Here is an 11,993-nt window from a genome sequence, read left to right on the forward strand (position 1 = left end):
AAATTGGATGTTTTTTTCTGGCTATTGAGATTGATTGCCAAGCTCATATTACTGCAAAGTGGTATTGCAGTAAAAAAATAAGGTGGCAGCACTCTATAGTCTCTGAGTTTGAGGAGGGTAAGAGATTAGAGAATGTAGGCAAGAGGAATAAATGAGACTAATCTTGAATGAGAATTCATGGTTAGATGGAGGAAGGAAGGGAAACACCCTTGAAAGGGGGTGACAGTAAATAATTTCCAGGATATGTAAAAGCAGAAACACAGGGAAGGCAACACAGTGAGGGGCAAACACCATAGGATAGAGTCTCAATCTGAGGGTGTCTCCAAGGGATTTAGATTTTATCAGAGAGATGTCTTAGGTTAGTATGGAAATGCATCACTTTTCAAGTTGCAGAATGCCCAGGGGGCATAGGGAGACTTCCTGGTATAATGATATGAGTTTCATTAACCAGCAAGTTGAGTGGGCAAGAAACTGAGCAGGCTTCAGTGATCAAGTGAGAGAAATCAGCATATGCAAATTACAGGTGAAAGAAATGAGCATATGCAAATGATCCATTCTCAAGAAGGGCAATTTAGCAGGTTGTTTCAGTTAGAAGGGATGGGGCATTTGGGGGCCCAGTGTTGCTCCCTGGTTTTGATACCATACAGATGTGAATGAGGGCATGGCAAAACTACTAAACTATACAATTCCATATGTAGAAATTAGGGTTTATTGGAGAATCGAATCCATGGGCATTCTCTTGAAGGGGGGCAGAGAGAACAGAAAAAGTGGGTAGTTCTTTGCTAGTTTTAAATATTAAAGCTACCAAGTTTTACTATTATCTCAGTGAAGTACCATCATCATGGAAAATAGAAAATTCATAATTCTATTTAAGAATGAACTGCAATAAAATTGTAGGGAATTACCTACTTGACACTCAATTTTCTCATATTAATTTTCTATCATGAATTTCATCAGGAATCTGAGAGTCTCTACTACCTGTAGCTACAAAATACACTACCATAAAAGAGGCATACACATCAAACTGAACATCATAGTTAAATAGAACATAAAATTCCCTAGTGTAATGGCCATGCTATCCAGAATAAAAGAGAAAAATATTCAACTTATCAACAAAAAAGAAAAATGAGAACTCAGATGAGCAAAGAACTTAAGCCAATGTCTAATCTGGTGTTGGATCTATAAGGAGGCAGGAAATTTAAGGCAGCTAACACAAACCAGCCACTCTATAAATAATTATGGTGTCTCTCAAAACAAAAAAAGCAAAAAGAAATATTAACAAATGAGTGCAACTTAATAAAAAGTTTTAAAAGATAACAAATAAAAATATACGTGAAGAAAACCTGAAAAATTTCTGGATGAGCTCAGTAATAGAATGGAAATAACAGGTTAAAAACAATAAATTGAGGACAAGTTGATATATTTTGTTCAATATGAACAGCAAAATAAACTGCCCATGAATTAAATAAATATAGTCTTAAAGATGTAAGAGCCTATAAGAAAAACTAAAATTTGTATAGTAGAATTCTAGAAAGAGAGAAATATAATTATGTAAAATCATTCAGATGCTTTCTCAAATTTTGTGAAAGCAAAAACATGAATGATTTAATTCATCATGGAAGCCAAGTAAGAGATCTCATTGAAATCCTAATTAAGATGAATCAAATATTTTCTAAAAAGGCTAATGGGGGCTGTAAAGAACTGAATTCATTTATGAAACTGCCATAGAATAAAAATGAGTAAATGAAAACCTTTAATGCAGAGAAAGATGACTCAAGAATAGTAGAATACCTAATCTGATATCGTATAAACCAGAAAGAAATAAAAGCATTGAAACAAATGTACCACACAAAAATTTGTCCAGCCTACCCTCACAAAGAAAGTTCTATAAATAATAACAAACAAAGCAACACCAAAAAAAAAAAAAAATAGGTTGCTACCAGACCCTTTGAAGTATGAATAAACAGTAATAAAATGACAATAGAACTCTTGTTTAAAAGGCATAATAATAAAGCCGGGTGGTGGTGCCGCACGCCTTTAATCCCAGCACTCGGGAGGCAGAGGCAGGCGGATCTCTGAGTTCGAGGCCAGCCTGGTCTACAAGAGCTAGTTCCAGGACAGGCTCTAGAAACTACAAGGAAACCCTGTCTCGAAAAACCAAAAAAAGGCATAATAATAGCTCTAATGCATAACCATCTTATTCTCAGGAAACTTTAAATATATGTCAGTAATGACTTCGTATGTTTCCTTATATTTCAGTTCACATCCAGTAAATAATTCCTAGGCTAAGGAAAAGAAACACTCTCCTATTTTAAAATAGTTTAATGTGTGCTATGGGATAATCCTTCTATACACTGTGAATATGTGTTGCTCTCATTGTTTGGCAATAAAGCTGCTGTGGCCTATAGCAAGACAGAATAAGGCTAGGTAGAAAAGCCAGCTGAAAATACAGACAGAAAGAAAGATGAAGTCAGGAAGAAAGATGAGAGCCAGCTGTCAGAGGAACACGATATGCTACAGAACAGGTAAATCCATGAAACCATGTTACAAAATTTAGATTAATACAAATGGCATAATTTAAGTTGTAAGAAAGCCTCAGTTATAGGCCAAATATTCTATAACTAATATAACCTTTTGTGTGTTTATTTGCATGAGGTAGTTGGAACAAAAGAAATGCTCTGCCCCCATTAACAGTAGTGACCATGATGAGAGTCACTTCAGAGAACTAATATGGATGATATATTTCTTGGAAAAGGCCTGAGAGAAAAATGATAGTTGTGAATCAAGAACAGGATGGACAATAATTTTCAGGAATTGTAGTATGCATGAAAGAAAAGAAAACAGATGGCAGCTACCACCAAAAAGTTAAGCTTTGTTAAAAACTTTAATGAAGCAATTCCACTATTGGGAATCTACCCAAGAGATGCCCAATCATACAACAAAAGCATATGCTCATCTATGTTCATAGCAGCATTATTTGTAATAGCCAGATCCTGGAAACAACCTAGATGCCCTTCAGTGGAAGAATGGATGAAGAAACTGTGGAATATATACATGCTAGAATACTACTCAGCGGTAGAAAACAATGACATCTTGAATTTTGCATGCAAATGGATGGAAATAGAAAACACTATTCTGAGTGAGGTAACCCAGACCCAAAAAGATGAACATGGGATGTACTCACTCATAATCGGTTTATAGCCATAATTAAAGGACATCGAGCCTATAAATTTGGGATCCTTGAGAAGATAAAAAGAAGTTGAACCCCCCCAAAAAAAGATATAGTAATCCTCCTGGATATTGGAAGTAGACACGATCGCCAGGCAAAATTGGGAACTTGAGGGTTGGGCGAGACTGGGCCAAGGGAAGATGGGGAGAGAAAAGTGTGAAGGGGAGAATGGGGGGACCTCGGAGGAATGGGGTGCTTGGGATATAGGAAGGGTGGATATGGGAGCAGGGAAGCATATATCTTAATTTAAGGAGCTACCTGAGGGTTGTCAAGAGACTTGACCCTAGAGGGGTTCCCAGGTTTCCAGGGAGACGCCCCCAGTTAGTTCCTTGGGCAGCTGAGGAGAGGGAGCCTGAAAAGGCCAGTTCCTATAGCCATACTGATGAATTTCTTGCATATCACCATAGAACCTCCACCTGACGATAGATGAAGAAAATGACAGAGCCCCACATTGGAGCACCGGACTGAGCTCCCAAGGTCCTGATGAGGAGCAGAAGGAGCGAGAATATGAGAAAGAAAGTCAGGACCGTGAGGGAACCTCCAGCTGGCGACAGATGGGGAAGGTGACTGAGCCCCACATTGGAGCACTGGACTGAGCTCCCAAGGTCCTGATGAGGAGCAGAAGGAGCGAGAACCTGAGGGAGAAAGTCAGGAACGAGAGGGGTGCGTTCACTCATGGAGACGGTGGGACAGAACTAATGGGAGATCACCAACTCCAGTTGGAATGGGACTGATGGATCATGCGACCAAACCCGTCTCTCTGAATGTGGCCAACAGCGGGGGCTGACTGAGAAGCAAAGGACAATGGCTCTGGGCTCTGATTCTTCTGCATGGACGGGCTCTGTGGGAGCCTTCTCAGCTTGGTCGATCACCTTCCTGGACCTGGGGGGTGTTGGGAGGACCTTGGTCTTAGCATAGAGTGGGGAACCCTGATGGCTCCTTGGCCTTGAGAGGGAGGGAGGGGAGGTATGGGTGGAGGGGAGGGGAGGGAAGGGGGAGAAGGAGGGGAGGGAAGGGGGAGGAGGAGGGGAGGGAGGGGGGAGGAGGAGGGGAGGAGATGGAAATTTTTAAATATAAAAAAAATAAACCGTGAGAAAAAAAAACTTTAATGAATACAATAATGCATATCTGTAAACAGGGGGTTAATTATCCAGATGAAAGACATTAAATGATGATGAAGGAGAAGGAAGTTAATGAAATAATATCTACTAATAATATGGATAAAATTCACTCTCAATAACAGCACATATAGTTTGTATGTAGCAGTAGGAAATAAGGCAGAGTTAAGAGTGCACAAGTGCAGAGAAAAGCAAACTATACTAGCACATCTCCATAATGAGTTATTCTCTGAGTGAAGGCTAGGTCAGACAGCCATCTACCTCGCCCCCAATGTGTCATTTCCTGTGAGCTACCTGGAGACCAATACTTGGTGGACATAGGAGGTGAGACAACAGTAGCTCTGGAACCCTGGACCCCTACTCCCTAAAACCTCCACGTGGGAGAAAGGCCAGGGCCCCCCTCCCCAGGTTCCTTTGGCATTCCTAGCACCAACAGGGAGCTGGTTTTCCAGACAGCCATCTACCCTGCCCCCAATGCATCATTCCCTGTGAACTCCATGGAGACAAATACTTGGTGGACATAGGAACACCAGCAGGGATCTGGTCTACCAGACAGCCATATACCCCGCTCCCAATGTGTGGTTCCATGTGAGCTCCATGAAGACCAATTCTTTGTAGACATAATAGACATAAGAGTTGAAGGAAGAGATGGGAAGGTGCCAATGCAAGAACTCCTCCAAAATCCCAAAAAGGAGGTACCACCAGAACCCAGCAGACACACAACAGGAGGATTTGATCATCCTATCCCGGAAGATATAGAAGAAAACGACTTTAAATGTTACTTAATGAAAATGATGGAGACCATTAAAGAGGAAGTGAAAAACTCCCTTAAAGAAATGGGGAAGAAGAGAAACCAAAGGCTGGAAAAAAATTAATAAAACCCTCAAAGAAACCTAAGAAAACCAAGAAAAAGCAATCAAACAGATGAAGGAAACAGATCAAGATTTGAAGATTGAAATAGAGGTAGTAAAGAAAACATGAACCGAGGGAACTCTGAAAATGGAAAATCTGGGTAAATGAACAGGATCTACAGAGACAAGTATAACCAACAGAATACAGAGATAGAAGAAAGAATCTCAAACACTGAAGATTCTGTTGAGGAAATAAACTCAGTGGTCAAAGAAAACACTAAATCGAACAATTTCTTAACACAAAACATTCAGGAAATCTGGAACACCATGAAAAGACCAAACCTGAGAATAATAGGGATAGAAGAAAGAGAAGAATTTCAGGTCAAAGGCACAGAAAATATATTCAACAAAATTATAGAAGAAAACTTTCCCAACCTAAAGAAGGATATACCTGTGAAGGTACAAGAAACTTACAGAACACCAGATAAACTGAATCAAAAAAATCTCCTCGCCATACAATAATCAAAACACAAAACATACAGAATACGAAAGAATATTAAGAGCTGCAAAGAAAAAAGGTCAAGTAACATATAAAGGTAAACCTATCAGAATTACACCTGACTTCTCAATGGAAACCATGAAATCCAGAAGGTCCTGGATAGATGTGCTGCAGATACTCATAGACCAGACTACTGTACCCAGCAAAGCTTTCATTCACCATTGATGGAGAAAACAAGATATTCAATGACAAAAGCAGATTTAAACAATACATATCCACAGATCCAGCCTTATAGAAAGTACAAGAAGGAGAGACAGAAACCAAGTAAGCTAAATACACCCACAATAACACAGGCATCTGATAGCCCCCACCAGCATAACCAAAAAAAGGGAAACACACAAACACTACTACCAAAGATAACCAGAGCTAACAATCACTGGTCATTAATATCACTTAATATCAATGGTTTCAATTCACCTATAAAAAGACACGGGCTAAGAGAATACATATTTAAACAGGATCAAGAATGCTGCTGTTTATAAGAAACATACCTCAACCTCAAAGACAGATACTACCTCAGAGAAAAGGGTTGGAAAAAGGTTTTCCAATCAAACAGACCTAAAAAGCAAGCAGGTGTGGCTATCCTAATATCTAACAAAATTGATTTCAAACTAATATCAATCAGAAGAGATGGAAAAGCACATTTTATACTCATAACAGGAAAAGTTCATCAAGATGAAGTCTTAATCCTAAATATTTATGCCTCTAATTCAGGAGCACCCCATGTATGTAAAAGAATCATTACTGAAACTTGAATCACACAACAAACCCCACACACTAATAGTAGGAGATTTCTACACTCCTCTCTTGACAATGGACAGGTCAAACAGACAGAAACTTAAAAGAGAAATAAGAGAACTAATGGATGTAATAAATCAAATGGACTTATCAGACATCTAGAGAACATTTAACCCAAACAAAAAAGAATATAGTTTCTTCTCAGCACCTCATTGAACCTTCTTTAAAGTAGATCACATTTTCAGTAACAAAGCAAACATCCACCGATACAAAATAATTGAAGTAATCCATTGTGTCTTATCAAATCACCATGGAGTAAAGTTAGAATTCAACAGCAATACTACTCCCAGAAAGCCTACAAACTCATGGAAACTGAACAGTCAACTACTGAACCACTCCTGGGTAAAGGAAGAAATAAAGAAAGAAATTGAAATCTTCCTTAATTTCAATGAAAATGAAGGCACAACACATCCAAACCCATGGGACACTATGAAAACAGTGCTAAGAGAAAAGTTCACAGCACTAAGTGCCCACATAAGGAAAATGTAGAAAGATCATATCAATGACCTAACAGCATGCCTGAAAGCTCTAGAAAAAAAGAAGCAGACTCACCCAAAAGGAGAAGAAGACAGGAAATAATCAAGTTGAGGGCTGAAATCAACAAAATAGAAACATAGAAAACAATCCAAAGAATCAATGAAACAAAGAGATGGTTCTTTGAGGAAATCAACAAGATTGACAAACCATTATTCAAAATAATCAAAAGGCAGAGAGAGATATCCAAATTAATAAAATCAGAAATGAAAAGGGGGATATAACAACGGACACAGGAGAAATTTGGAGAATCATTAGGTCTTACTACAAAAACCTGTGCTTCACAAAACTAGAAAATCTAAAAAAAATGGACAATTTTTTAGATAGATACCACCTACCAAAATTAAATCAAGACCAAGTGAGCAGTTTAATAGACCTATAAGCCACAAGGAGATAGAAGCTGCCATCAAAAACCTCCCAACCAAAAAAGCCAAGGGCCAGACGCTGAATTGAACCAGAACTTTCAAGAAGAGCTAATATCTATATTCCTCAAAGTATTCCACATAATAGAAACAGAAGGCTCACTGCCAAACTATTTTTAAGAAGCTACAGTCACCCTAATACCAAAACTGCACAAAGACTCAACCAAGAAAGAGAATTAAAGACCAATCTCATTCATGAACATTGATGCAAAAATTCTCAATAAATTCTGGCAGAACGAATCCAATAGCATATCCAAAAGAATCATCCATCATGTTCAAGTAGGCTTCATCCCAGAGATGCAGGGCTGGTTCAACATACAAAATCAATCAGAAAATGGAAAGATCTCCCATGCTCTTGGATAGGAAGCATCAATATAGTAAAAATGGCAATCTTACCAAAGGCAGTCTATAGATTCAATTCAACCCCCATCAAAATCCCAACATAATTTATTATTATTATTATTATTACAAATTTTCACCTCCTCCCCTCCTTCCATTTCCCTCCCCCTCCCCCCATTCCCCGTTCACCTTCCTCTCTAGTCCAAAGAGCAGTCAGGGTTCCCTGCCCTGTGGGAAGTCCATGGTCCTCCCCTCTCCATCCAGGTCTAGGAAAGTGAGCATCCAAACAGACTAGGTTCCCACAAAGCCAGTACATGGAGTAGAATAAAAACCCAGTGCCATTGTCCTTGGCTTTTCAGTCAGCCCTCCATGTAGGCCACGTTCAGAGAGTTTGGTTTGATCACATGCTCCATCAGACCCAGTCCAGCTGGCCTTGGTGAGTTCCCATTAGATCAGCCCCACTGTCACAGTGGGTGGGCATACCCCTCATGGCTCCTGCTCCTCATTTGGACCTTGGGAGCTCAGTCCAGTACTCCAATGTCTCTGTCTCTATCTCCATCTATCGCCATAGATGAAGGTTCTATGGAGGTATACAAGATATTCATCAGAGTGGATATAGTATAGGGCCAGTTCAGGTGCCCTCTCCTTAGCTGCTCAAGGAACAAGCTGGGGACATCTCCTTGGACACCTAGAAACCCCTCTAGAGTCCGGTCTCTTGCCAACACTCAAATGGCTCCATTAATTAAGATATATACTTCCCTGCTCCCATATCCACTCTTCCTCCATCCCAACTGTTCCATTCCCCCAAATTCTCCCCATCCTTCCCTTCTCACTTCTCTCTCCCCATCTCCCCTTACCCCCATGCCACCCCTACCCCCAAGCTCTACATTTTTGCCTGGAAATCTTGTCTACTTCCAATATCCAGGAGGATAACTATCATATTACAAAAATATTTGCTCATCTATGTTCATAGCAGCATTATTTGTAATAGCTAGAACCTGGAAACAACCTAGATGCCCCTCAATAGAAGAATGAATATAGAAAGTGTGGAATATATATGCATTAGAGTACTTCTCAGCAGTAAAATCAATTATATCTTGAATTTTGCATGCAAATGGATGGAAATAAAGAACACTATTCTGAGTGAGGTAACCCAGACACAAAAAGATGAATATGGTATGTACTCACTCATTAGTGGAATCTAGCCATAAATGAAGGACATTGAGTCTATAATCCATGATCCTACAGAAGCTAAATAGGAAGGTGAACCCCCCAAAACATGTAGTTATCCAACATAATTCTTCACAGACCTTGAAAGAACAATACTCAACTTCATATAAAAAAACAAGAAACCCAGGATAGCCAAAGCAATCCTGTACAATAAAGGAACTGCAAAACAAGCTTGTACAATAAAGGAACTGACAGAGGCATTACCATCACTGATGTCAAGCTCTATTACAGAGCTACAGAAATGAAAACAGATTGGTATTGGCATAAAAACAGAGGCGTTGACCAATGGAATCAAACTGAAGACCCAGATATTAATTCACACACCCATGAATACCTGATTTTTGACAAAGAAGCAGAAAAAAATACAATGGAAAAAAGAAAGCATCTTCAACAAATGGTGCTGGCATAACTGGATGTCAACCTGAAGAAGAAGAATGAAAATAGATCCTTATCTGTTGCCATGCACAAAACTCAAGTCCAAATGGATTAAAGACCACAATATAGACCAGACTACACTGAACCTGATAGCGGAGAAAGTGGGAAGTAACCTTCAGTGCATGGGCACAGAAAAACACTTCCTAAATATAACCCCAGTAGCACAGACAATATGACCATCAGTAAATAAATGGGACTTCCTGAAACTGAAAAGTTTCTGTAAAGCAAAGCAAACAGTCAATAAGACAAAAAGGCAGCCTACTGAATGAGGAAAAAAATTTTTCACCAACACCACATCAGACAAAGAACTGATCTTTAAAATATATAAAGAACTCAAGAAATTAGACATTAAAATTCTAAATAACCCAATTAAAATGTGGTGTACTGAACTAAACAGAGAATTCTCATCAGAAGAATTTCAAATGGCCAAAAGATACTTAAGGATGTGTTCTTCATCCTTAGCTATCAGGGAAATGCAAATCAAAACAACCTTGAGATACCATCTTACACCTCTCAGAATGGCTAAGATCAAAAACACTAATGATAGCTTATGCTGGAGAGGTTGTGGAGCAAGGGGAAAACTCATTCATTGCTGGTTGGAATGCAAACTTGTGAAACAACTTTGGAAATCAGTGTGGTCATTTCTCAGAAAACTGGAATCAACATACCTCAGGATCCAGCAATTCCACTCTTGTTCTATATCCAAAAGATGCTCAATCATACTTCAAAAGCATTTGTTCAACTATGTTCATAGCAGCTTTATTTGTAATAGCCAGGGCATGGAAACAGCCTAGATGCCCCTCAACTGAAGAATGGATAAAGAAAATGTGGAACATCTACACATTAGAGTACTACTCAGCAGTAAAAAATAATGACATCTTGAATTTTGCATACAAATAGACAGAATTAGAAAACATTATCCTGAGTGAGGTAACCCAGACCCCCCCCCAAAAAAACCGATTATGGTAGTCAGTCATAAGTGGATACTAGTCATAAACAAAGGGCAACTAGCCTATAGCTCAGGATCACAGAGAAACTAAGTAATAAGTTGAAACCAAAGAAAAACATATAAAGACCCACCTGGAAATATGAATCAGACAAAAATTTGGGAGCAGAGGAGTAGGGGTAGAGGTGAGGGGAGAAGGGGGTGAAGAACTTGAGAGAATGGGATGGTCGAGAAGGAGGAAGGACAGATATGAGAGTAAGGAAAGAGATATCTTGATTGAGGTAGCCATTGTGGAGTTAGCAAGAAACCTGACTCTAGAAAAATGCCCAAGAACCAACAGGGATGAACCCAGCTGAGACCCTAAGCAATAGAATTGAGGTTGTCTGACCTGACCTTACCCTGTTGTCAGACTGAGAGTTAACTTAAATATCGCCATAGAACCTTTGCCCAAAAACAGATTGGGAACAGAGGCAATGACCCACATCAGAGCACTGGACTGATCTCCAAAGATCCAGTAGAAGAGTGGAGGGAGAGAGAGTATGAGCAAGGAATTCAAGACTATGAAGGGGTCATCCACTGTGACAGTTTGCTTGAGCTAATGGGAGCATACCAACTCCAACTGGACTGGGAGTGAATGAGCATGGGAACAACCAAACCACTCTGAAGGGGGTTGACAGCTGGGGCAGACTGAGGGGCCACTGATGGTGACACTGGGGTGCGTCTCTACTTGCATATACAGGCTTCATGGGATCCTATTCTCTTTGGGTGTAAACCTTGCTCAACCTAGACAAAGTAGGGAGGGCCTTGGACTTTCCACAGGGCAGAGTGCATGGCAGTCCCTTTGGAGAGGTGGGGAAGGGTCTCTGGAGGGAGAGGGAGAGGAGTGAGAGGAGGTGAGAGAGTGGGAATTTGGCTTGATATTTTTTAAGTAATAAAAAAGGAAAAAAGAAAACACCAGTGGGGTTAAATAAATGACAAGCTAGCAAAAGTTGTAAAATAATCTCAAAATTTGGAATTCTTTTGCTTTGTAAAGTCATGACATCATGAGTAAATTCTCTGGCCTGTTTCTTCACTAGTCATCAGGCAATTTGCTATCATATTCCAGTCTGAACTAGTGTTAAGTAATGGTTATTATTAAGGCAAGAACTTAATTTTCCATTTGTTGTTATTCCAGTATTACTTTTCCTGGACTTGCAAATGTTCAAAAATAAAATTGTGAAATCAAAGTACCTGATAAGTCATCTGATTCAATGATACACCAGATGATAGAGACAGGTTAAATACTTTTGAAATTTTCTTTACATATATTCATCACATTCCACTTCTAGTTACGTTCATTAAGGTACTTGTAGATTTATATATTTTTATTTTATGTGTGCAACTGCTTTGCATGTATATACATAAGAACACTACATGGAAGCCAATGGAGTAGGGAAGAGTGTGTTGAATCCCATTTAATTGGAAATCCAAAGGGTTGTGAGTTGTCATGTGGGTACTGGGAGCTGATCCTCAACTACAAGAATTGCTGAACA

This window comes from Arvicola amphibius, chromosome X, assembly GCF_903992535.2.
Source record: "Arvicola amphibius chromosome X, mArvAmp1.2, whole genome shotgun sequence".
In the NCBI taxonomy this organism is placed as follows: Eukaryota; Metazoa; Chordata; class Mammalia; order Rodentia; family Cricetidae; genus Arvicola; species Arvicola amphibius.